This window comes from Pezoporus wallicus, unplaced genomic scaffold, assembly GCF_028554395.1.
Source record: "Pezoporus wallicus isolate ANWC-B61680 ecotype Strahan unplaced genomic scaffold, APGP_CSIRO_Pwel_v1 contig_7379, whole genome shotgun sequence".
In the NCBI taxonomy this organism is placed as follows: Eukaryota; Metazoa; Chordata; class Aves; order Psittaciformes; family Psittacidae; genus Pezoporus; species Pezoporus wallicus.
The window spans coordinates 564,144-590,606 of record NW_026642884.1 but is presented as its reverse complement, the minus strand read 5'-3'; the positions used below and the strand labels follow the sequence as shown (position 1 = coordinate 590,606).

Here is a 26,463-nt window from a genome sequence, read left to right as displayed (position 1 = left end):
CACCTTTTCCTGAAAGAGCCCAAGATCTCTTTCAAATAATGAGACAAATGAGTGACCAAATGGGGCAGGTCAAAGGCACACTTAGCTCAGCATCACCTTGCTCATATGGTTAGCAGCAGATGTCTGGTAGGAAAAGGAAAGGAGAGCAAGCACATCACTGTGTTTCCCTTGGCACGTCCAGAAGTTGTATCTTGGAGGACTATAACTCTTCTGGACTTTTGTTCCATTGATTTTCCTTTCCTTACCATAAACTTGAACATGATTCCTTGCACCTACTGAGACATTTGTGCAGAGAAAGATAATGTCTTTTACCCAAAGATAAGGAGATTACAATCTTTTGAAGTCAGGAATCAGAAGGAGCCCACCAGACCTGCAGCAGAATCAGTACAAAGATCCCCAGCTTGGTGGCCAGGATCCCCATCCAGCTTGTGCTCTGGTTTAAGAGCAATCTAGGGGACATACACATGTATGCATGTGTATGCAGAGATGAACATGACTTGTCAAATCAGAGCTCACATGTTCATCTCAGTCAAAGGGGATTCCTCAATTAATATTTTTCTAATCTTTCTTGCCTAAAAATCCACATCTGCCTGAATTCAGAGCAGAAGCTGAAGGTGTTTTGAGGGCTGAAGGCTGATGAGACTGTTACAACAATTGAAAGCACCAGGACCCAGACACTTCACATAGGGGACCACTGACTTGCCAGAAAGCTCGAGAGAGATTATTAAGATTTCTTGTGGACATTTGACCATGAAGGTGCTTGGCTTTTCTTCCCTTCACCAGATTCTACAGTCTCTAAGTACTAGCATTTACTGAACTCTCTTTCCTTAAAGGGGCTGGGGGGTGGGGGGGTGGGGTGGGGGGTGGGGGTGGGAAATGAAAAAGAAAAAGAGTAAGAATTGTACAAAAAAATAAATCCTGCTTTTGTTCTGGATAAAAGTAGGTCAGTGTTTTCCATCCTCACTGTCAGTTTTCTGCAGTGTATTTCATACAAAGCATCATCATTCCAGCAAAAGGTATTTATAAAGTGAGCTTTGACAAAACAATTGTATATTTTTTATTGCCAGAAAGGCTTTGGCATCTGTCACTGCCAGGGAAGATTTAAGATCTAGCTAGAATTTTCATCTCTCACAATGACTTGGCCTATATTGTCTAGATCTAATAGATCTGATGTTTTAAAGTACTATAAATTGCAGCTGTTAGAAATCCCACTCCTTCATGGAAAACTTTCAGTGGGAGCAGTATAAATGTTTCCACTATTTATCTTCACCTGGCACACCCACAACCCCTCAGTTCTCTTGATTCAGATTCAAGAGAATAGTACCACAAGAGAGCTGGAGCACGCCAAAAATAGTACCCCATGGGACAAGGAGGGTGCCAAGAACACAGACTATTGTGGGCAGGGGCCACGACAGAGGTTCCGCTGAAAGAAAGAAAGAAGACAGCATTTTTACCCGAACTGGGGAACAAAGACAATTTTTTTCATTTCTCCAGAATTTCCAACCAACTGGTAAACTAAGACCCTTTTCCACACATATTTCAGTCCAATTACACACAGAAAAAAAAAAAAGAAAAAAAAAGTAATACTTGAAATTTAAAAACAAAGAGAAAAATATCCATAATATTCTTGTGATCTTTTTCAATGTGCATATAATCAGGACCAGCTGAGGCTTACCACGTGCACACAAAATATTAATTCCAGAGCATTTACTCGATTGTAATGACACATAATCACTGCAAAGACAATGTCTCCACTTACTCCACTCTTCCCTCTTCATTAGGAATATACTGTGTCTGTAGAGTCCTTGGGCCCCTTACCTGTTCAATGAAAGAGGATCTGCAAGTATAAAATGCAGCTGGGGGAGATGCTTATCATTGGTTCTCCAGTCACATCATCCTTAAAAACAAATATATGAGAGGCTCATCCACTGTTGATACATAAAACAAGCAGAGAAGATCCATATCAGTCACAGAAACAAAAGAAAAATGGATTGAGAGGCCCAGAGCTCACTAACATCCCAACTTCAATAAAAGTGGGGTGCAGGACTGATCAGCAAGACAGGAAGAGTTGAGAAAGAGCCATGCACAAGAGAGAGAAGCACAGGAGACCTGCACTGGCAAATATAAGAGACGGATGAAGGACCACAGGCTGAAGTCAATGGGTTTATCTGTAGAAGAAGCATTAGTAAAGGCATTGCAATCTGGCCTGCATATTTTCACTGAGGTTCTTGCTTTTGGAGGAGATGACAGAAAAGACCTTAGATGGAGAGCAGGAGGAAAGGCAGAGGGGGGGAGTTCAGCACATCCCTCAGCTTTGGAGACAAGGCAGGAGCCACGAACTAGTTAATCCCAAAAACTTCATCTGAACTGTCCTAAGCCAGACATGCCACCAGAAAGCATTCCTGCAGCCCTGTAATAGCTCAGCATTGCTCACAATAGCCACAGCATGTCCAGCAGAATAGCAAGGTTAGTCAGTAAACCAATGTTATGTCAAATCCCAAAGTCAATCTGAGTCTGATTCATGGTGAAAACACAGCCCCCATGTCTTCAAACACAGCCAAATTCTTTACAGGAAAAAAGTCTGTGCTTCCCTGGGTGTTGTGAACAAGTAAGTAAGTCTAGCAAAATCCAAACACAATTTGGCAGGATATAATACTTTTTGGAGATAATCCTACCTGCTGAAATTTCCTTTTAACCTCAGTGAAGACTCCAGTTGATGCTAAGTATAATCAGGCAGATATCAATTCTCTCCCACTGGAAAGCAGAGTGAACAGTCTTCAAAATATTATTCTTTTGTGTCGGAGTACAGCAGTGAAGGGAAAGTTCTAGAAATAGTTACTTTGCACAATTTTCTTCTGAAAAGCAGGCTGGGTGATTTTGACTGTGGTAGGTCACAGTATCACAGTATGCTAGAGATTGGAAGGGACCTCGAAAGATCATCTAGTCCAATCCCCCTGCCGGAGCAGGAACACCTAGATAATGTTACACAGGAATGTGTCCAGGCGAGTTTTGAATGTCTCCAGGGAAGGAGACTCCACAACCTCCCTGGGCAGCCTGTTCCAGTGTTCCGTCACCCTCACTGAGAAGAAGTTTCTTCTCAAGTTTAAGTGGAACCTCTTGTGTTCCAGTTCATACCCATTACCCCTTGTCCTATCATTGTTTGCCACTGAGTAGAGCCTGGCTCCAACCTCGTGACACTCCCCCTTTATATATTTATAGACACTAATAAGGTCACCCCTCAGTCTCCTCTTCTCCAAACTATAGAGACCCAGCTCCCTCAGTCTTTCCTCATAAGGGAGATGCTCCACTCCCTTAATCATCTTCGTTGCCCTGCGCTGGTCTCTCTCCAGCAGCTCCCTGTCCTTCTTGAACTGAGGGGCCCAGAACTGGACACAATATTCCAGATGCGGTCTCACCAGGGCAGAGTAGAGGGGAAGGAGGACCTCTCTCGACCTACTAACCACCCCCTTCTAATACACCCCAGGATGCCATTGGCCTTCTTGGCCACAAGGGCACAGTGTTGGCTCATGGTCATCCTGTCGTCCACTAGGACCCCCAGGTCCCTCTCCCCTACACTGCTCTCTAACAGGTCGTTCCCCAACCTATACTGGAACCTGGGCTTGTTCCTGCCCAGATGCAGGACTCTACACTTTCCCTTGTTATATTTCATCAAGTTACTCCCTGCCCAACTCTCCAGCCTGTCCAGGTCTCACTGGATGGCAGCACAGCCTTTTGGCGTGTCAGCCACTCCTCCCAGCTTAGTGTCATCAGCAAACTTGCTGATAGTACACTCAATTCCCTCATCTAAATCATTGATGAATATATTAAATAATACCGGTCCCAGTACTGACCCTTGAGGCACTCCACTAGTTACAGGCCTCCAACTAGACTCAGCCCCATAGACTACAACTCTCTGGCTTCTCTCCTTCAGCCAGTTCGCAGTCCACCTCACTACCTGATCATCCTGACCACACTTCCTCATTTTAGCCGTGAGGATGCTGTGGGAGACTGTGTCAAATGCTTTGCTGAAGTCAAGGTAGACCACATCCACTGCTCTGCCATCATCCATCCACCGTGTTATTTCCTCATAAAAGGCTAAGAGATTGGTCAAACATGACTTCCCCTTGGTGAAGCCATGTTGACTGCCCCTCATAACCCTCTTATCCTTGATATGCCTTAAGATGGCACCAAGGATAAGGTGTTCCATCACTTTCCCAGGGATGGAGGTGAGGCTGACCGGTCTATAGTTACCTGGGTCCTCCTTCTTGCCCTTTTTGAAGACTGGAGTGACATTTGCTTTCCTCCAGTCCTCAGGCACCTCTCCCATTTCCCAAGACTTGGTAAAGATGATGGAGAGTGGTCTAGCAATGACTTCCGCCAGTTCCCTCAGCACCCGCGGGTGCATCCCATCTGGACCCATGGATTTATGGATGTCCAGATTGCTCAACTGATCTCTAACCCATTCCTCATAGACTAAGGCAAACCGCTCCATTGACCTGACTTCATCTAAGGTCTCAGGGGTACAGGGCTCTTCAGGACTGCCTGCAGCAGAGTAGACAGAGACAAAGAAGGCATTCAGTAACTCTGCCATCTCTGTATCTTCTGTCACCAGGGCACCCATCCCGTTCATCAGTGGGCCTACATTGCCTCTGGTGTTAGTTTTGTCTGCCATGTATTTGAAAAAGCTCTTTTTGCTGTCCTTGACCCTTCCCGCCAGGTTTAAGTCTAAGGATGCCTTAGTCATCCTAGCTGCCTTCCTACATCCTCTAGCAGCAGCCTTATATTCCTCCCAAGTGGCCAGCCCCTCCTTCCATGACCTGTAAACTCTCCTTTTCCATTTGAGCATACCCAGCAATTCCCTATTTAGCCACGTAGGTCTCTTGGCCCTCTTCCTTGACTTCCTACGTGTCGGGATGCTCTGATCTTGAGCACAGAAAAAGCAATCCTTGAATGTCAACCAACTATCTTGGGTCCCTTTACCTTCAAGCAGTCTTGCCCATGGGATTTCCCCTAGCAATTGCTTGAAAAGGCCAAAGTTTGCCCTGCTAAAGTCCAGGGTTGCAATTCTACTTGCTATTCTACTAGTCCTACCACACAAGATCCTGAACTCCACCATCTCGTGGTCGCTGCAACCAAGGCAGCCCTCAACCCTTACTGCTTCAACCAGATCCTCCTTGTTAGTGAGGATGAGATCCAGCAGCACTCCTCTCCTGGTTGGCTCACCCACCATTTGCAGGAGGAAGTTATCATCCATACACTGGAGGAACCTCCTGGACTGTGCCTCGGTTGCCGAGTGGTCCTTCCAGCAAACATCAGGGAAGTTAAAATCCCCCACGACGACCACAGCCTGTGACTGTGAGGCCACTCTCAGCTGCCTGTAGAAGGCCTCGTCAACTTCCTCACCCTGATCTGGTGGTCTGTAACAGACACCTACAACAGTATCCCCCCTGCCAGCCTGCCCCTTAATTCTCACCCACAGACTCTCAACTCACTCATCATCTGTCCCTGGACAGAACTCGGTGCATTGTAGTTCCTCCCGCACATAAAGAGCAACCCCACCACCCCTCCTGGCTGGCCTGTCTTTCCTGAAAAGGACATAGCCCTCCATGACTATATTCCAGTCATGTGAGCTGTCCCACCACGTCTCTGTAATTGCCACCAGATCATAGTCTCCTGACTTAATACAGAGTACTTGCAACATAATTCAGCCCATGCTTTTCAGGCCATGGGAAACCAGGATGTTCACAGGTAGGGGGACTGCAGGTTTCCACAGCAGGAGTTGGTCCAGTCTCTCCTGAACCCACAGCGGGTTGGGAAGCACCATGGTAAAGCTGTTGTCAGCATTTTTTACCAGTTGAAATTACCTCACTACAACTTCTGCCATGCCACCTAGCTTGAAAATGGCTCTCAAGTATTACAGGATGGGGGTGACTGCTGTGGTCATCTAATACACTTTACAAGTAGATTGTCCCAAGATTCCACAAAGAAGTTTCCTTGAAATGCCCATTATGTTACACAAACTGTTTATTCAACTTTAATTGAAGTTCTGATCATGCATTAATTGTAAATTTTGTTGAAAAACAGCATGAGTTTCCTGATGATTAAAGGACTGATATTGCTATTCTTAATTATCATTTGTAGTATGGAAGACTGCAGTGTGATTCCCCCTGCAGAAGCAGGTGCAGTATATACCCACCTGAAGAATCATCCTTGGCTCTGGAAAACTTAGAAACCTAAACACACAGTACAGACAAAAAAGCTACCATTATCTTCCTTCTCCAGATGGGGAACTGAGGCACAGAGAGATTAAGTGACTTGCCAACATCTGTGGAAGAATGGAGGATTAAACCTTGATCTCCTGAGTCCAAGTCTGGTGTTCAGTCACCAGACCAGCCTTACTGTTCCTGCTAATGTGTTATTGCTATCATCTGCTTCATGGTTTTTCCTACCCATTCCTACCTAATCCCTTTTCAAGGTAGCCCTTCAGGGACTGTTACTTATGTGGATCAGGCCTTGATATAGCCATGCCAAAGAGGGACATACTGTTTCTTCTTGTGGGCACCACTGGCTTGGCTGGCAGGTGCCACTGCTGGGTGGCATCGCAGGACAAGGACTCACAAAGTCATTTCTACTTCAAGGCAGAAAAGCCTGAGTGAAATCAGTAGGCAGAAGGGAAAGAGTAGACTGTTTGCTGTGGCTCTCACTGCATCTGCAGTTCCAATCCTAGAGAAGCCAAAAAAAAGAAGCATGTTCATGTAGGAAGAAGGCTTGTAAGATGGGGCTGTAAGACAAGAAGAAAAAATCTTGAAAGCTGTACACTGGATGGATTCCTGCACTCTCAGTATTTATTTCTTGTGCTACAATACCACCTGCAGGCCCCAGTCCAGGACTGGATGCTGCTGAGAAAAAACGGTCTTATAATCCAAGGGGACAGGCCCCAGCCCTCAACCTCCAAGGGAGCTTTTCCCATGGCTAGGGAGGTTTTGGATGATGCTCAGCGCACACTGTCAGACAGGTGTACCCCATGCTGCATCATTATATGCATTGTCCAAAATGGTCCCCTCAACCCAACCAAACACCTTGAAAAAAACTCTGTATGGAGAAGGTCTGCAATGAAAATAAGTCTGAAAATGGTCTTAGAGGTGGAAAGCTGCAGGAACCAAGTAACAAAGTTATTTCCCGCACTGGTTGCAAAAGGTCCTTTGTCCTCCACCAGCAAGAGATGCCTCAGCATGTGGACCCTAAATAAGGCTGCCCTGCTCCCCCAGCCCATGCCAAAATGGGGGAGAGAGTGGGGGAGGGTGCCACCACCAGGCCCTCTCCTCAATGCTTGTCACCCCGATTGCGGTGGGCAAGAGATCACAGGCAAGCAGTGGTATCTGCTCAAGAGGCATCAGATGGCTTCTGAGCAAGGGTAATCCATTTAATTCTAGAGAAGTTTTTCCACTCAGAGATCATACACACTGCAGATCACAGAAACACATGCAAGCATGAAATTTCGTTTTTAAAGAATTCTTTTCCTGGGGCTTCCATGTAAAGTGGCAGTGAATGGGAAAAACTATAATCATGACAAGACAATTACAGAGGGGTTTTTTGCTAAGCATGAAACTTTGAAAAAATGTTTAGGGAAAAGGGAGGTAAAAAAAAAAAGCAATTTTTGTCGGATTGTCTTGTTGCACATTAGACATCATGTCATATAAATGACTTTAAACATTATAATAGGTTTTAGAGTAGCCAAGTCAAAGAAAAAATAAATGTTTGAGTTTGAGCTACTTTTCCTGCTTTGGCTCTTTTAGTGACACACCGAGTATACAAATGCAGAAACAGCCTGCACCCTCCTAAATGCTGCAAAACACACACTTGTGCTTTTAGCATGAAAGGACTAGGAGACACACATTAGTATTTCTGGGATTATAGTGAGAAAGCAGGAGTGATAACTTTGATGTTCTTTAAAAAAAAAAAAGTGAAAAGACAGAAAGCTATGAGTGTTTTTTTTTTTGTTTGTTTGTTTGTTTTTTTTTTTCTTGGCAAAGCCCCCCAGGAAAGAGCTAGCATGGAGAATGAATTCCCTCTCATCTTCCAGAGAGGTAATTCCTCCCCTTCCAGCCTAAGTTCACTGGCATGGCTGTGTGGGGAGCTCAGATGCTGTGTGTCTGAGCCCTGCTTAGCCTGTAGATAAACAGAGACATTAGTTTCTACAACAGGCACTTAAAAGTTCTTCAGTAGCAAATATTCCCTGCAAAATGAATAGGCATTGTACGTTCAGAAATGTAAAATAGAACCATGAAACGCATGATCTCTGCCTTGATGGTCACAAAGACAGTAATTTGAACTCTGGGGAAGGTTTCTAACTTGCTTGTTGTTAAAGCTGGTCCTTTCTTGATGTAGGTCTCTTCTGATATAACAACAACTTCTTAGAGGTTTTTACAACTGCCTTATTCGTAACTGCAGCATCCCAGTGGCTTTGAGTAAGAAATTGAGTGTGTGGTAAAATCACAGCCATAGGATTCACTATGCTAAAAAAAATTGCTCTGAAATTTTTCAGCTGTTCTTATCTGAGAGGCAGGGGTTTTAGTGCTGATTGCTTAGGAAGAAAATGGCATAAAGCAGAAAGTCTGAAAGGGTTTACCTTGATTTTGTAGCATTGCAGCATCCTTTTGGGTCTCTCATCCCTGCGTCAAACAATGCTCAGCTGTGATCAAAGATGTGGGCTCTACACTCAGCTCCTCCAGATCTAGAGACAATCAGCAAAATAATTTGTCAAATTGTCAAAACTTAACAGACATGGTAGAGGATCAGACCAGGGAAATCTGGATAGACTGTGCCTTCACCCAGTCCTAATCTCACCACTGGAGGCTATAAACATGATGGGTAAAGTGACAGTCTGGCTACAAATCTGTCTGGCAGCTTCATTAGACATCTTTCGCCTGACTGATTAAACTGCATTTAAGATTCACTTTCATTTTTTCAAGTCTTTTGTTTAAATTAAAAGGTCACGTTTTCAAGTGAATGATCCACTGCCCTCTTCAGTCTCCTGCCACAATACAGTTACATTACTACTAGTGTTTCACAAAGCGCTGTGAATAAGATCCACAGACACCAACAAATGTCACAGCCAGCAGAGGTTACAGAAAGGGTTTTTGTCTGTTCACTATACGCCACAGCAGGGAAACAAGCTTGAAAAGTCCCCCAGCCTCAAACTTGGGCTATTTCTGCTGTGCACCAGGGGACTTGCAAAGAGGACTTGCTACTTTTGCAAATTTATTAAAGCAGCTGGCTTTGCCTGGTGCATCTCGCTCCACCTTGTTTTTATTGCTTCCTCACCACTCAGAAACTGAAAGGGATTTTTGATGGTTAGACAAGAAAAAAAAAAAGCCAAAAACCAACAAAACCCAACAAACAAACAACAAACAAACCAGGACCTGTGATCTGGGGTCTAATGCTGCCAAGTGCTGAGTGCCATCTGTTCCCACTGGCTCCGAGCGGCCGCAGGACTGCTCCAGAGCTCACGGGATGGGGCCCCGGCGTGGCAGAACCCGACGGAGCGGGGCAGCTCTCCAGAAGATGTAACACAGCATCTTGGGAGAGCTCCCAGTTTACACCTCTGCGTCTCTGGCCTGCAGACAGATTGCACTTAACCTGCCGCCCCGCAGCCAAGTGCTTCTCTGAGCTCTCAGAAAATGCCAAGTGCACTCAAAGCTGAGAGAGATGTCCTGGCTGTGCCTGAGACTTATGTACGCTCTGTTTCTAACTAACTAGAGACAAGGAATCCCTTATTATCTGTGCTGGGAGGTGATGATGCACTGAGTATTACAGTTTCTTATGTCACACTGATGCCATTGATGCTGGTTTAAAAAAAAAAAAAAAAAAAAAAAAAAAAAGGAAACACAATCCCCCAGCCTCACTCACACTTTTCCATAGGTTTTTGCTTGGCAGAGTGCAGCACAGGGATGAATCTGAGGGTCAAGATTCAAGGGGAGTAGCTGCTCCTGATGAAGGCAATGGCTGAGCTGTGTGCTCCTCTCAGGTGAAAAGCAGAAAGCAATGGAATTGAATAAAAAGGACTGAAACCAAAATGCTGTGTCACTGCCTCAGAGGAGTCCTTGCTTCCTGTTGACAAGTTTAACTCCAGCATGAAGGGGTCACTTGAGTGGCTGGTACAAGAACTCACTTTACACCAAGGAGATGTAAAAGTTGACTGAATTTTTACTAGATAAGATGAGCCTCACAAGTGCTCTGCTACAGATGAGAGGACTCTGCCCACTGAACTGTTACATTCCCTAAATTGCAAGTCTGTTAACGAAGAACATTATAAATGTGACTTAATAAACTGAACTGTAGCTTGGTTTGCAATATTCATTGTGTCCTGTGTCCGACATGCTTCCTCCCAAGTATTTTTTCTATAAATCACATTGCATAGGAACTTCGGCTGTGAAATTGTACACAAAAATGTATTTGGTAGAGGGATACTTCCCTTTATTTTCATGTACAATTAAATCCTCAATAATCACTGAGGCTTTTAGAAGTGGTGGCGACATCATCATCTCCCAGATACAGTGTTTCCTTTGGATTGCAATGGAATTCAATCGATAACAAGCACAGGTATATACTGATACTGCAAATAAAACCCTGCCTGCCTGCTGCATTTTTAACTAATTGCAAGGGTCAAAGGCTGGTTAGGTATAACATGTATGTTATTACCCTAAAATCAAGCTGGCTTTTCTGACCCACCAGCACTGAAGATGCTGATATCCTGTAGTGTAACATTTGCTTTAGGCGTACATTTTTTTAATCGATATGCCTAAGATTCACATGCATGTATTGACAGAAGACTAGATCCTTTAGCCAGTAAATCCTTGACATTTTTGTATCATACTATAAGCCCAATTATCCTCCTCTTCCCTGTTCCTCAATCAGAAATTTGAAAGGCAGAAAAAAATCCAGAATAAACAGTAAAATTTTCCAAGTTGTGTGCATTACTGTGAATAAGAACAGTGAATATGATCCAGCAACAAGTAAGAATATTTTGGATACCAACAGAGCTAAAGTAGTGTTTAAGGCTTGTCTGAATGGGCTTGCTTTTGTAAAGCCAGAGGACATTATGCAGTTAATTTATAAAAATTAAATAAAGTTATCTTTCTTTTCCATTACCTAAGAGAAATATTTCTGAATGATCCTTTCCTTTTCTTCACACAGCCTATGTTTTTTTCACAACTAGCTGACTCTGATAGACACAACCATTCCAGTAAGCCCTCAGTCTGTGCTGCCAATAATTATATCAGTTATCCAGGCCCTTACATGTCATTTAATAGCTACTTTCATAGAGAAGGAAGAAAGAAACAACTACAATAAAATGCAGTTAATTATGGATATGTTTAGAAACAGTCTAATGAATAATAAACAATGTTTTATTTCCTCTGCCCATGACACAGTGGCAAATAATTAAGTATCAAAAGAATTCAAAGTATTAGGTAACAATCAGAAAACTTGTGCAAGATTTTTTCTGCTCAAGTTTAATTGGTTCATTGTTCCCATGAACTATAAACCACAGGGTTGATAGCAGTGCTAAAGTTTACTTCTATAAAGGAAGATTAACATATTCAGGAACTTCACCCTAATCCTTGTTTTGCGTTAACTCAAGCATATTGGATTAGTAATTCTTACCTACCACCCACTAGAGGAAAATGGGTTTCTCTTCTCAGACAACTGGCTGTATTGTACCTTCATGTGCATTATCTGCACTGAAAGCATTCTGCAGAAAGAAATAATATGAAGTGAAAGAGAAAAGAGTTTTACACTGTGATGGCAAGAAATAATTGCTGACATTACAGAATCTGAACTCTGCTGAAAGGCTAGACCTGTTCCTCTCCAGTTCCTGTGCTGTTATTTCATGCAAAATGAGAACAAGCCTTCCCTAAATTTCTTATTCAGGAAAATCATGAAAATGAAGGAAAGTTGATTTACTAGTTCCGATTTGGAGGCTTGCGAGGTGTGCTGGCAGAAAGGGAGCAGAGCTGGTTTTGTGGTTAACTGACTCTGCTAAGTGCTGGCTCTTAATGCAAGAGCTGCAAAACCACTGGGCACCTGCTTGCTCAGACCTGCTGGGAAAGGGGACAGTTGCTGCAGGAAGCATCCTATCCTGGTGGTCCTCCTACTGTGTGGACATAGTGCAGTGTGGACCAACCACAAGTATCAGTATAAGCCCGGGCCCGGGGAAATATCCCCCTGAAGAGTTAGACCCATCAGGTCTCTCCCATGCAGCTCATGCCCCATTTTCACTAATTAGAATCACAGCATGGTTTGGGTTGGAAGGAACCTTAAAGGTCATCTGGGCAGGGACACCTTTCACTAGACCATGTTGCTCAAAGCCCCGTCCAACATGGCCTTGAACACAGACAGGGATGGGGCAGCCACAGCTTCTCTGGGCACCCTGTGCCACTGCCTCACCACCCTCACAGTGAAAAATTTCTTTCTTGTATCTAATCTAAATCTACCCTCTGCCAGTTTAATTGCCTGAACAAAGCCAGGTCCTACTTATAGTGAACTCAGTGCCACATCTTCACCCCAGCAAAGAAGCTGCAATTACTTGCTCTGTTTGCAGTTACTTTTCTCCCAACTTTTGTCCTCTTGAAGAGTCTATATCCCAGGCCCTCCTGCTCCCTGTCCATACACAAGAGCTATCCCTTTACCCCAACAGGAGCAGGACAAGATCATGAAGGCCAGCAGAAGGACTTGATGCCATGCAGGTTTCTGTGAAGCTTGGTAAGTCCCAAGCATCTTCCTTCTTACATATATGGACAAACTTAGCCAGACCCTTTCTATCATTAATCAGCAAATTATGCCAGGAAATTTGAGGAGATTTTGAATAAGAGACGTGAGATTGAGACCTAAATTTTCTTGGCTGCACAAAGCAGACAAATTCATTAGAAGCTGATTTACTGTCCCAAAGGTGGTGGCTACGTGCCCATCTCTGCCCTATCTGTAAGTCACAAACCCTGGTGCACCTCTGTTCTCTAGCCCAGCTGCCTGCAGAGTATTCATCCTCCACCACCCTTCATTTGGATACAGAAAATACAAATTTTGGGGTGCAACAGATGTGCAGTGCTTCCTATAGTAAGACCCTGATCTCATATAGACCTGTTCAGTACAACTTTAAAGCTTGTTAGCTTACAGCCAAAGCTGTAGGGAGTTACTTCCCTATGTCTGGGGAACAGCAAGAAAACACCGGGGTGCCCTGACAGTCCTGCAGAACTGGAAACAAGCCAATGCATTTCCAGGGGAAGTTGAGGGGTTTTGAGAAACACATACGTGATCTACCTTTGAGCTTTGCACTGCTATCCCTTGAAACCTTTTTCTTCCTGGAGAAAAGGTTTCTGTTGCCATATCAGTAAAAGGAAAATGAGGAGTGGATCAATAAATTACTCAGACACTTCCTGCTGACTATTATGAGAGGTGCCCATACAAATTTTCCACCTTCTTCCTTTTTCATGGCTTTCCACCAAGCTGTGCCAAACACACTGCTTATCACTTACTGTTTGGGATTTTATGAAGGAAAAAATAAATAGAGCCTCCAAGTACTAATTTCAAACTGTTGTAGTGAACTCTCCATTTTTTTATTACATAATAGAGCCTTTTGTCCTCAGTTTTCCACCTGTTTGCTAAGCATTTTTCACTTGAAGACTCAATTAGGACAAGAAACCCCCACACAATCATTCAATTCAAAAATTAATTTGGAGATCAAGGGACTGACTTAGGCCTATACCAGTGACTAAAAGCGATTCAGCCTTTGTCACATGATCCAAGAGAACTGAGCAACAACAGTTTAGTTGCTTTAATCCTACTTAATTTGAGTGCAAAGAAATTCACATGTGCTCCTAAGAACATTTTGCAAGTACACTGTGTCCGTTTTTCTGGGTCCCCACGTTCAAAGACTTTGTTTCATTGAGAGCTCATGACATCCTTGATTAATAACCCCCGTACAGACAAATGAAACACACACTATTTTGCAGAGGTAGTGAGCAACCTACTCAGAAAATATGCTTCTGAGGAAGAGGTGGTTCCGGATAACACATCTTATAAGCAGGAGTGGTAGCAAAACCAGCATCTTTAGGGTTTTTGGTAGTTGAAGCAGGTCCCATTGTGCCAGGGAATGTAGAAAACAGAGATGCCATCAGTGACCCAACAAGAATATTTAAAGAAATAATACAAATATGTCATGAGAGGTCTTAGCAGTATCTTTGTCACTAGTTTTATAACTTTTTGCCCATGTTTTGTGCAGGCTATAGGGTCATTAGCAGTGAAAGGCTATCTCCTCACTAGCTATCACCAGCTGACATAAGTGTGTCATCCCAGGGCCCTGCAACAGGATATCAGCCCACCTGAAGCTTGGCTACAGCCTGCTTTTATGGGGACAGCCAAGCAAATTTTTATTAGATGAAGGAAAACTTGCAAAAATCCCGTCCAGCAAACACACGCACGTATATGACCCTTTCCCTCTCTAATGCCTTGTGCACTTGCTGGGTTTGGAAAAACTTAATTAAAGTCAGTTGTGAAATTTCCAAGTAAAAAACTGTAATCCCTTACAGTAAATGTGCTGTGATTGTTCTGGGTTCACCCTGCTTCTCCCCCTTGACTGGTCTCATGGTGAGACAATATAATCTGAGAGATCAAAAAGCTGAAACTGGCCATATTTGCTTTTCATCCTCCCTCCAATGAAGCAAATGACATTGGAGAGGACTTCAACTGCTTGATCCAAGGAAGGAGCCATGGTCATCTCTGGATCTAGCAGTTCCACAGTAGCTGGCTGCCCAGTTCACATAAATGCCTTTCCTGGGCATGAAATGTTCTCCCTTCAGGAAATCTCTCTTTCCAGGAGCATGACTGCAGAGGACAGCTTTTGATAATGTCCTGGTTTTACCCTCTGCCTATGAGAGAAGTGCAACATGAAGATATAACTTCTTTTCTCCTATCCCCTTCAATCCCTAGATGTCTGGAAAGGAGTCTCTAGGAGTTGCATGGAGTGCTTGGCACCCCTGCTCAACCTAGAGGACAGAACTGCAGGCCTTCAGCTGAAAAAAGTGTGCTGGGGCAAGGGGATGAAAACGGGGTGAGGAACCCAAAGAAAACTCCTGCGCAGCAGCCCTGATCAAGGTGGGACACAATGGCTCTGTGCTGCAAAGCGCATATTTCTTCCTTCTTGCTGTCCTGCTGGGACCCAGACTATGTAAGCCTGTGTTTCTAGGTCTGACTTGTCAAGCTCTGAAGGCACCAGTTTTCCAGGAAATGTGCAGGTGTAGATGGAGTCCCACTTACAGATGTTGCACAGCAAGCATCATAAGCAGACAGTTGGGACTTAACATGGAGAAATCCTCCTTGTTCTCACCTTTTCCTTAATTTACAGCTCCATGAAGATCATTGGTGAGCTGATGTTTTGGGAAAAAGTGCCTAGACACAGCCATTTGCAGGAATTGGCTCATCTAAATTGTATGTGGCTCTGTTAAAGAAAGAAGCCATACAGAAAGGACTGTGTTGGAAACCCAACCAATTCAGCATCAAAGAGACAAGAAATAACAAGCAAACCTTGCCTTCCTCCCCTTACCCATGCAGCATATTTTATCTAGTCAAGTGGCAGTGCTGGCGTGGTGCCATGGATCTTGCCGATAGATCCAAGCAACACTGATTAAGAAATATAACCAAAGTAATAAATGATGGGGGAGGACTGACTCCTGGTGCTGATGGTGGAGCTGGGATCTGCCTTGTTCTTTGCAACAGTTAACCCCAGAAAGAGTCAATGAGAGCAGGACTTCCCAACCTTTTGCAACAGACACTCTCACTTTCAATTAAAATGGCTCGCTAGGAACCCAGAGAAGCAAGTTTGAGTCAGCAGGCTGCACAGAACATCAGGCCACCTGGGCCTTTGTAGTTTCTGACTGTACTTCTCTGACATACCAGTTTTTAATTTTCAAAAATATTATCTGGATTTCACCCAGGATTTATAGACTCATAGAACCATAAAATAGTTAGGTTGGAAAGGACCTTAAGGTCATCTAGTTCCACCCCCCCTGCCATGGGCAGGGACACCTCACACTAAACCATGCCACTCAAGGCTCTGTCCAACCCGGCACTGAACACCGCCAGGGATGGAGCATTCAGAGCTTCCCTGGGAAACCCACTCCAGTGCCTCACCACCCTTACAGTAAAGAACTTCCTCCTTATATCTAACCTGAACTTCCCCTGTTTAAGTTTGAACCCATTACCGATTATCCTATTGATACAGTCCCTGATAAGGAGTCCATTCACGGCATCCCTATAGGCCTCCTTCAGATACTGGAAGGCTGCTATGAGGTCTCCATGCAGCCTTCTCTTCTCCAGGCTGAACAGCCCCAACTTTCTCAGCCTATCTCCAGGTGCTCCAGTCCCTTGATCATCCCCGCGGCCCTCCTCTGGACTTGTTCCAACAGTTCCATGTCCTTTTGATGTTGAGGACACCAGAACTGCACACAGTACTCCAGGTGAGGTCTCACAAGTGCAGAATAGAGGGGCAGGATCACCTCCTTCGACCTGCTGGTCACCTTCCTCTTGATGCAGCCCAGGATATGGTTCACTTTCTGGGCTGCGAGCACACACTGAAGCCGGCTCATGTTCATTTTCTCATCGACCAACACCCCCAAGTCCTTCACCACAGGGCTGCTCTGAATCTCTTCTCTGCCCAGCCTGCAGATGTGCCTGGGATTGCTCTGACCCAGCTGTAGGACCTTGCACTTGGCATGGTTAAACTTCATAAGCATGTCAAGGTCCCTCTGGATGGCATTCCTTCCCTCCAGCGTATCAACCCAACCACACAGCTTGGTGTCATCGGCAAACTTGCTGAGGGCGCCCTCAATCCCACTGTCCATGTCAGCGACAAAGATCTTGAACAAGACCGGTCCCAACACCGATCCCTGAGGGACACCACTCCTTACTGGTCTCCAGACGGACATTGAGCCATTGACCACAACTCTTTGTGTGCGGCCATCCAGCCAGTTCTTTATCCACCGAGTGGTCCATCCATCAAATTCATGTCTCTCCAATTTAGAGACAAGGATGTTGTGTGGGAAACTGATGAACACTTTGCACATGTCTAGGTAGATGACATCAGCTGTTCTACCCCTGTCCATCAGTTCCGTAGCCCCATCATAGAAGGCCAGGTCAGGCAGGATTTCCCCTTAGTGAAGCCATGCTGGCTGTCACCAACTACCTCATTGTTTGTCATGTGCCTTAGCATGCCTTCCAGGAGAATCTGCTCCAAGGTTTTGCCAGACACTGAGGTGAGACTGAGTGGTCTGTAATTCCCTGGGTCATCCATTTTCCCCTTCTTGAAAATGGGGGTTATATTTCCCTTTTTCCAGTCGTCGGGAACTTCACCTGACTGTCATGATTTTTCAAATATGATGGACAGTGACTTAGCAACTTCATTAGCCTTCAGGACCTGCAGATGGATTTCATCAGGTCCCATGGACTTGTGTATGTTTCCTAAGATGGTCTCGAACCAGATCCTCTCCTACAGTGGGCCCAAGTCTTCATTCTCACAGTCCCTGCATCTGCCTTCTGAGACCTCAGTTGTGTGGTCAGAGCTTTTGCCAGTGAAGACCGAGGCAAGTCATTAACAACTTCATCCTTCTCCAAATCCAGGGCAGCCAGTTCTCCTGATAGCTTCTGGAGGGGGCCTATGTTGTCCCTAATCTGTCTTTTATTTGCTACATACCTATAGAATCCCTTCCTGTTATCCTTAACATCCCTAGCCAAGTTTAATTCTAACTGGGCCTTATCTTTCTTAACCTGATCTCTAGCTTCCCGGACAACATCCCTGTACTCTTCCCAGGCCGCCTGTCCTTGCTTCCACCTTTTATAAGCCTCTTTTTTCCTCCAAAGTTTCCTCAGCACCTCCTTATCCATCCAAGGAGGTCTCCTGGCCCGCCTGTTGCATTTCCTTCTAGTTGGCATGCAACACTCCTGAGCTTGCAGTAGGTGATCCCTGAATACCAAACAAGAGTCTTGAGTCCCTCCCTGCCCTCTAGGGCTATATCCCACAGAACCTTACTAAGCAGGTTCCTGAAGAGGCCAAAGTCTGCTCCCTTGAAGTCCAGGGCAGTGAGCTTGCTGCATGCTCTCCCCACTGTCCTGAGGATCTCAAATTCGACCATCTCATGACTGCTGCAACCAAGGCTGCCCTGGAGCTTCAATAATATCCCCCATAGCTGTTCTCCCTTTAACCCTGACCTACAAACTCTCTATTGACTGCTCACCTGTCTCCAGACAGAGTTCCATACTCTCCAGCCTATTCGTAACATCAATAGTAACTCCTCCTCCATGCCTGTCGGGCCTGTCCTTTCTAAAGAGCCTGTAACCTTCCATTCCAACTCTCCAGTCATAGGAGCCATCCCAGCATGTTTCTGTGATGCCTGTTATATCATACCCTCACAGACGTGCACACATCTCTAATTCCTCTTGTTTGTTCCCCGTGCTATGGGCATTTGTATGGAGGCATCTGAGCCGAGCTCCAAATGAAGCCAGCTCATTGGCTGGAGTGGCTGGAGCATCTCTACATTGCTCCAAGCTGGCAGCTGACTGGGTGTGTTGGGATGGAATGATGCCCCCTTCCCCCAACACATCTAGTTTAAAGCATCCTTGACCAGTCTGGCAAACCTCCTACCAAAACAGCTCCGACCAGCTCCACCAGCCCCCAGTAGACCTGGCCTCTTAAATTGAGTCCCATGTTCTAGATACCCAAACCCCTGACTATGGCACCACTGTTCTAACCATTTATTAACCTGGCCAACCCTCCTAGCCTTTTTAAGGTCCTCCCCTGTAGTGTGGAGAATTGACGAAAAGACAATCTGAGCTCCAGGGCCCCTAACTACCTCTCCCAGGGCTCTGTAGTCCTTCTACAGATGGGTTTCAGAGCTTTTTGTGCTCTGGTCAATATCCTGGACAAAGTTCCAGCGTCTCCCATATTAACAATGGCACTTGCTCTGATTATCAAGGCAGATCTTGGTTCTGTCTGTATTTAGGTTACTGTTGTCGAGAAGATCCACATATCTTAATGCTGGGTCAATATTCAGGCCTGCTGTAGGTCTGTAGATGCCCAGTTCTTCTGGACGGGTGCAGCTTTGTCCATCCTCAGATCACATTGCAGGGCGGGTTTTGGCATATTGAAGCTGATTTCAGCTTACTAGATTCATTATTATTTTGGTTCAGGTATTCTTTCTAAATTCAGTAATGGCTCTAGCTAGTTTCCCTCAATATAGGTCAAAGGCTAGGAAATTGAGTCTGAAAAGCAACTTTTATCTGTTTTCTCTTATATCCTTTGCGCCAAAATAATAATATACGAGAGAACCGCAAAGGAATTGGAGTATTTTTAATTTTTCATTTTATTTTACTCTTTTTGTAGTTTCTTGGAGGAAATTTGAGAGTCACAGAGCAAATCTCAAGTGACCCCAGTAAGGCAAAAACATTTAGGACTCTTCCTGGCTGGCCCTACTGGCTCTGCCAATGAGCAAACATGGATTTATCCCTTGTTTTCCTTTATTTTCCCCTTGAACTTCCAGACTGTCCATGTCCTGCTTAAGGAGTTATATGCAGAATTCACCATGAGGTGAAATCAGGCATAGGTTTAAAATAAAGGCTGATTTACTGCACACTGGAGAATGAGTCTCTACTTCAATCTCCTATTGCCATTTGTGCTGGAAGTCTGTAGGCAGCTTCCACACAGGCAAAAGCTCCCCTGGACTGCAAGGAGTCTCCGTACTGTTTCTTTCACAAGTGAGACTTGGTTTTATTTAGCTTTGGTTTATGATCACATAGAAAACTGCACTGTGCTGAGCATCAGCATCATAGTATAGAGGTAAGATCTGAAGCATTATTCTCCATTTTGGTCCAAACATAATCACTCTAAAACCCCCAAACTGAATATTTAACCTATTGCTGGAGACACTCATAGATTTAGTCTCCTTCCTACACCCCGTTTTCAACACAAAACCCCAAGGTACTTTTTCATTACATTCCTTTATGATCTTCATCTCAACTGGAGAAGACATTTTCTAGCCTAGAAGGTAGAGGCTTTGCTTTATATTGTCAAAAGTAGCAAGTTTAAGTCCTGTGGTGAGGGTCATATTTTTTATAATAAACCCTTCATATCCATTATTATCTCCTTGTTAAATGGTTCAGTACATTAATTATCACTATCATCCAATATATTTTCTGCAGAATGAAAATATTTCAACAATGCTTTTGTCTGAAGAAGCAAAACATAATATACCATTTTATGAGTAATTTTCATGAAATTCTGCATGCATCCAGATCTTGTGAGGCAGGGAACACACTTTGTTTGAACTTTATAGCCTTCTTATTCAGTTTTCATTAATAATTTTTCCTTCAGTTCTCAATAGGCTTCTGTAGCATTGAGGGAATAATATCAGAGCCCTCCTGTAGCTAATTTAATATCTGTAAATTTCCATGGCTGATAAGCAACAACTGTGCACACAAATAGAAAACTAAAATAGTGAATGTGGGAGGGAAAAGGACCACAAATGAAAGTGGAGACTGCAAGATGCTGTGAAGTGATAATCATTGCAAAAGATTTGGCTTCATCATGTAAAACCACTAGCAGAAGAACAGTGATTATCATTTGTCCTCTAAAAGAAAATCAAAGTTATACATTTGGTTTTTATTCTGTTTTTGTCTCAAAAATCATTCCCTTGATAGGTAGAAAATGTTTTTTCATGGAGTTTTTCACTAGCCCTTGTTCTGGGCCGTGGTCACATGCATCCCTAGCTTGCCAGAGGCACTGGTAAGGACAACTGTTTTTCCTGGTCCAATAAATAATTTTCTACATCTTTCTCTCCCAAAGCATGGTTCTGACCCATACTCATATCCCTACTCCTCTCCTCTAGACAAACAAGCCCAAATCAACATCCAAGCTACCTTGTCCTTGCCAAACTTCCTGCTACGTATTTCAGGACCACTCACAAAAATTTTGCATTCCCTCTCCGAATTCAGTTGCTGCCCCCATCCTCCTTAGGTCCTTTAGCCCCAGATCAAGCCCCTGTTAATTATCTCCCTATTATTATCTTAATTATTTGAGAACTCATGCTCTCAGCTGCAGGCTCTGAAAAGCACACAGCAGAATCTGGAGCTGTATTTGGGATCAAGAGACTGCAAGAAGATGCCCAACCCAACTTCTGAGGACAAGCAGCATCCAAAGCAGCCACATAACATAGCCCACGTCTCATTTCCTGTCCTCCCATACCACTGCAGGCAGTGTAAAGCCCTGGGCTGCACACTCACATGAATTTGGTGGCCACTTCAAAGATGAACACAACATCCTGGACAAGAAGCAACTCTACAAACACCATAGACAAACCCAGCAGCTTTGCAGTGTCTGTTGCTATTGCTCTCTTCACAGAAACTCCACCTTTATTAGAAACATTGGTTGCTGCTCTATAGCAAACGAATCTTCTAGCAACAATGGTCTGGTTAGCAGTAGCTTGGGGAAAGAGCCCCCCTGGAAAGGATACTCATGGGTCTATCAATTTAAGATGCGTTTTTAAATCCTTGCCTGCACGACATAACTTGTTCTCATAAACTCTCCCAGTTGCACAATACTTTGTTGCAGCCATCACATGCAAGAAAAAACACATTGAGATAGAGGGCAATGTATTGTGGTTTTTTTAACAGAGGAAAAGTCTTTAGAAGGACCACAGACCTTGCTGTATTAAATCATCCCTCCACAGCAAAGTGTAGATGGTCTATAGCGAAATGCAAGCTGGAGTGTGCAGAAAAGGTGCAATTCTGCTCTCCCTGGACAAGTCAGGCGTGGTCCTACAAGCCAACCCATCCTGCCCAGACAGGATTGGAGCCTAACATTGGGCCACCAGAAAGACAGGACCTGCAGGAGGAAATAAATTCTTCTGGAGCCATGGGATCAACCATGGTGCCAGTCACCAGGATGTATCAACAAGCAAATTCTTCTCCAATCCTACAAATACGCAAAACCCTGGCACCCGCAGACCTCACATCTCTAATTAAAAATGGCCATGAATACTTCAATAAACAATGCAATCCATCATGTTCAGGACATAATAAAGAGACATGGAGTGGAAAAGAAGCTTTGCCCTTGTCCTGTGTACCATACTGTATGTTTCACTGCAGGAAAGCATGTGCTAATTTCTTACCTCTCTGCTGACTGCACTGTCCTTTTGCATAGTTGCTGCTAAACTGCATGAAAGGTATTTCTAATCTCGTGACGGTGACTGAAAAGGGCTGAAGGACACAAATTAAGTCTCATAGCAATAGAGCAGCCCAAGAATGGAAGGTCAGCCAGTTGACTCTTCCCAGAATCCCCTGAACAATGCAATTATTCATGAAGGAAATTTCAAATTATTTTCATTAGACTTCTGTTTTACCAATCTAACCAAAGTGATTAATTAGGGATTAAAATATTTACTCTGCACATGCTGCCTTGGCACTGCACTAGAATATTTAAGCATTGTGCTAAAAGGGTCAGCTGTCTCCAGTACTGTTTGGAATTCATTCCCTACTTTCTGTGTAAAAGGGCATTGACACTCATGTCTATACTACACTTAGGATCCCATTAGGGACATGGAGAGAGAAATAACTCTCTATTCCTGCCCTTATAGCTGCCCCAAGCTGCCCAATTTCTTTACTGGGCTACTTCACCTTAGAAGCAGACAACAGCAGCAGCAGTGACTACAATATGCCATGCAGGAGGTTTAAAGTTCAACACCTGTTCCACAAAACCAGAGATGAGGGAAGTGCTTGTGAGAACCTGGAAGGACCATCTAGGAAAAAAGAGTGTTGGGATGGATTACAGGAGAATCGGGCTCAGATTTGGTTACCGATATCCTGCACAACCCTGCCCAGTTTCTTAGTCTGACTTTTGCCTCAATTTCTTAGTTTTAGTTTGGTGCTCACCAGCAGCAGGGTGAGAACTTGTCAAGCTCAGTAAAGAAGAGTAGAGCTTTGATTTAGGCCCACCAGAAAGCAGAACACTCTTCCAGTGAGGCTATCAGGATGTGGTCCATGGGCAGGTAACACCACTGCATATTCTGGTGTGGACATCCCACAAATGTTTGTCCTTACCTGAGCTTTGAGTTAGCATGAGATAGATAGAATTAACTCACAATTAGGATATGGTGTACACTGAAGTGGAAGCTAGTCTTAATACAGGGATTTGGGAACCTTGGCTCTAAAAACAGAAACATGGACTTACTGAAAGTAGAATTGCTTTCACTGGGTGTGAAGTTTAGAGAAAGGATCACTTTGCAAGCCCCTGAAACAGTGAAACAGTGTGCTGGAAATGCTTTGCTTGCTGCATTCCTTTCCCAGAGCTGCAACCAGCAACCCAGATCAGAGCCTACAGCAAATGCCAACTTGCACCAACCCTCAGAGGCTCCTGGAATCAATTTGCAATTTGTCCCTCACCCCCACTTGTCTAACGCAATCCGAAGCAATGGGATATGTAACAAGGAAAGACTCCAAGAATGGTGAACATGAAAGACCACACAACTGATGGTGCAGCAAGCCACAATGGCTCAGCCAGTCTGCACAGGGATGTTTGCATTTGTTTCAGTGCTGAGGATACAAGTGGCTTTTCTGGCATTGCGATCTGACACATCCTAAGCAAGTGTGTTTCTCTGTGGGATAGTTAAAATACACAGTATCTCCAAGCTGGTGAGTGCTGCCACTGCAACCTCACCAAGATGAAAAAGATGTATAACAGGATTTGCATTCCTTTCCAGAATGACTGCTGCAAGCAAACATTTCAGCACTTATTTGTTACCAGTGTTATTAGAAGTCTCAACCCATTTCCTGGCTGGGGCATATTTTCTCAAGGGGACTGAAGTCACCTGTCACTTTCTTTCTCACATTACTTAATCATTTTAGTCCAAGCAGTAAGCTGCCAATCATCTTTAATATTTAGTCACCTTGAATGCATTGCTACTGATTAAATAGACTGCTATTTCTGTAAACAACTGATGAGAGAATACTTACAGCTTCATTATAATTATTCCACCAGATATTAGAGCATTATTCATATGTAAGTCCAAAGAATATTTAGGTCTTCTCCTATTTATTTCACAAACAACATTTTAATTGCTGCCATATTAGTAGAGCTATCAGTACTAATTGGATAATACCCCTTCAAAGATTTCTCTTATAGCAACCATTTTTGCTTGCATGCTTTTAAAGCATCCCTGCTGATTACCACAAAGAAATTTACCCTTACAAATTTATCAGCCAGGCACCTATATGCATATTTTTGTCACACAATCATACAGTCATTGAATAGTTGGGTTGGAAGGGACCTCATCCAGTTCCAACCCCCCCGCCATTGGCAGGGACACCTTCCACTACACCAGGTTGCTCAAAGCCCCATCCAATCTGGTCTTGAACACTGCCAGGGATGGGGCAGCCACAGCTTCTCTGGGCAACCTGTGTCAGCACCTCACCACCCTCACAGGGAAGCATTTCTTTCTCACATCTAATCTAAATCTTCCTTCTGTCAGTTTAAAGCCATTCCCCCCCCGTCCTATCCCTACAGGCACTTGTCAAAAGCCCTTCTCCAGCATTCTTACCTTTTAGCTAGTGGAAGGCTGCTCTAAGGTCTCCCCAGAGGGTTCTCTTCTCCAGGTTGAACAAGTCCAGCTCTCTCAGCCTGTCTCCATAGCAGAGGTGCTCCAGCCCTCTGAGCATCTTCATGGCCTTCTCTGGACTCACTCCAATAGGTCCATGTCCTTCTTCTGTTGGGGGCCCCAGAGCTGAACACAGTACTCCAGGTCTGGTTTGATGTTTGTAATACAGAGAAAACAGGTGGCTCCTATTAAAGGGAAGAAGTTGAAAATAGGACAAAGCCTATACTGCAACTCGTGGCAGAAGCATGACGGAAATCCAGGCATTCTGAGATCATCCATGGCCTTAAACATAGTACATCCCCCTACCCTGGACAATGTATTCCTGGGGGCTTGGAGGATCCTTTTAGAACATCCTTGAAAAGTTCATCAAGAAAAGTAAACTTACTGTTCATAGACTTAAAAGCAGGGATCTTGCTTTCAGCAGAAAGTATCTCACAGGGTCCACAGTTTAAAAAGTGTTGAAACGATGCTGCAGAACCAGATTGAAGCTGTGCATCAGGTTTTAACAGATTACATGTTTAATGAAGGTCTTTGCACACTAACAGTAAATTTATTGGGTGGGTTTGGCCAGGAACAGAAAGGTGAAGGAGAAATTTCAGAAAAGTAAAAATGTCACCACCACATAGGCAGGACCTTCAGACCTTGCTTCTAGAAGAAGGTTTTGTTTAGAAACTCAGCTAGACCCATTTTTCAAAGGAACAGATAATGTATGTGTTTCTTTCGCTTCAGTGAGAGAAGATGAGAAATTGTTATTTAAGGTTGACCCATACATTTTTCCTTGTTTCTCCCTACCTAACTCATCTCTTCTCCTTCCTCCCTCACAGATTTTCAGTTTGACCACTGAACTGAAAAATTAATTATTCTTTACAGCTCTATTAAAGGATGATGCATGCCAGGCTGCTTACAGAGAATCTAGCTGATGTATACCAAATATCTCTATTTCTTATTTGGTTTTCCCTTTCTTTTAACAACTGCCCCTTCTTCAGATAATTTCAAAATGCCCAAGTGCTCATAGGGTGCAGTGGACTGTACATTAATATGTACTAAAATGAAATAAAATATGAACCCGAGTGTTTTAATGCCACTGTTTTAACCTAGGACACCCACTCAGCAATTAAACACCACACAGCCACTCACTCACTCCTCCCTAGTGGGATGGGAGAAAGCATCAAAAGAGCAAAAGTGAGAAAACTCATGGGTTAAGATAAAGACATTTGATTGATAAATAAAGCAAAATACGTGCATACAAGCAAAGTGAAACAAGGAATTCATTCACCATTTCCTACTGGCAGGCAGGTATTCAGACATCTCGAGGAAAGCCAGGCTCCATTATTCATAACATGTACTTGGGAAGACAAAAACCATCACACTGAACACCTCTCACATCCGACACCCCTTCCTTCCTTTTTCCCAAGCTTTATATGATAAGCATAAAATTATATGGTCTGGGATATCCACAGGGTCAGTTGGGATCAGCTGTACTCGCTGTGTCCTCTTCCAACTTTGGGTGCCCCTTCAGCCTATTCACTAGTGGGATGGGGTGAGAAGCAGAAAAGGCCTTGTCTCTGTGTAAGCACTGTTCAGCAATAATGAAAAAAATCTGTATTGTCAACACTATTTTCAGCACAAATCCCTCAAGTGGCCCCTGTAGCTCATGGAGGAAAGAAGGAGGCCGTTAACCTGGGAAGCTGGAAATAGTAACGAAACCAACCAACCAAACAACAACAAAAAAAAAAGGAGGAAGAGGACAATTAAAAGCAAGGGGCTTCCC

At 44.0% G+C, this 26,463-nt stretch overlaps 1 long non-coding RNA gene across 1 annotated transcript; it reads right to left on the bottom strand.

The window, feature by feature from the left end:
• Positions 1-1,760: 1,760 nt before the first annotated feature.
• On the bottom strand, positions 1,761-24,935 carry LOC130611865 (uncharacterized). Its single transcript, XR_008975336.1, has 3 exons — positions 24,636-24,935; positions 8,630-8,734; positions 1,761-1,897 (listed from the first exon to the last, which is right to left on the bottom strand). It is a non-coding gene; the product is annotated as an uncharacterized LOC130611865 (long non-coding RNA).
• Between the last annotated feature and the right edge of the window lie 1,528 nt (positions 24,936-26,463).